We start from the raw sequence: 1,039 nt of genomic DNA on the forward strand, positions 1-1,039 counted from the left end.
GAAGAGCTTGGCGTGAGATCTGTGCCAGTGCAGTCTAGATTGTGCCACCCTACCAAGAGAGTGGGTGTCAAACACAGACACTGGCACAGCTTGCCAGGGAGATGGCACCACATTGAAGCCAATGGCTGCAGAGAAACATGAATATATGTCTGCTGCCACCCACTCATCCAGGACCTGATCCCTTTGGTTCACTTAAATCTGAGGGAATAACTCTATTTCAAGTAAAAAAAATCTTTTGATATTCTGTCCTTATTTCTGCTACTATAATAATACAGCAGAAGTTGGTAAGATTTACCTGGTGGTTGACTGTGAAGAGATGACAGCATATAGACCATCGATTGCCCTGGTGCCTTATGTTTTTTATATAGCTTTTAGATAATAAAAAAAATGTTTTAAAAATATATGCTTTCTGTGGATCATTTTTCTTACTCCCACATTCAATGCTGAGCAAGTTACTTGAAAAATATAATAATTTACACATTACATTTTACTCTTTAAAAATGAATTGCATTACATTACTTAATTAATCAGCAGCAAAAGCAATTATTTACTAGTTACTTGACTTTTGTTACTTAGCACAGCTCCGTTAAGGGTCCTTTTACTGTATACAGCATTAGAGGCATGGCTCCGTTGATTATGGAAGCTCCTCGCATGAAGCCGAAAAAGTTTAAGAAATTATCCGAACGTTTTACATATGCTTCCACAAAGCAAATGTACATGAGCCACAAAATTTGGGTTTAACTCTCTGATAACTTAAATGAGGGAAATTATTTAATCGTGTGGCTCTTCTAGACTTTACAATTGTTATTGTAGGCTACCTAATAGATCAAATTCTTTCACATAGGCTTAGGAAAAATAGTCTTTTTGTGAAGCTGTGTATTACATAATGTCACCATGCTGTCATTACAGAGTTTCCTTCCTGGGCCTGTTGAGCCATTTTCGACCATGTAATGCAAATACATTTTATTTGTTTTGCTTACACTTTGAATTTAGGTTAGAAAAATGAACATTGGCTGACATATTGTTATCCAACATTTAA

This window comes from Morone saxatilis, unplaced genomic scaffold, assembly GCF_004916995.1.
Source record: "Morone saxatilis isolate NCDOM2014 unplaced genomic scaffold, NCSU_SB_2.0 Contig18, whole genome shotgun sequence".
Taxonomy (NCBI): domain Eukaryota; kingdom Metazoa; phylum Chordata; class Actinopteri; family Moronidae; genus Morone; species Morone saxatilis.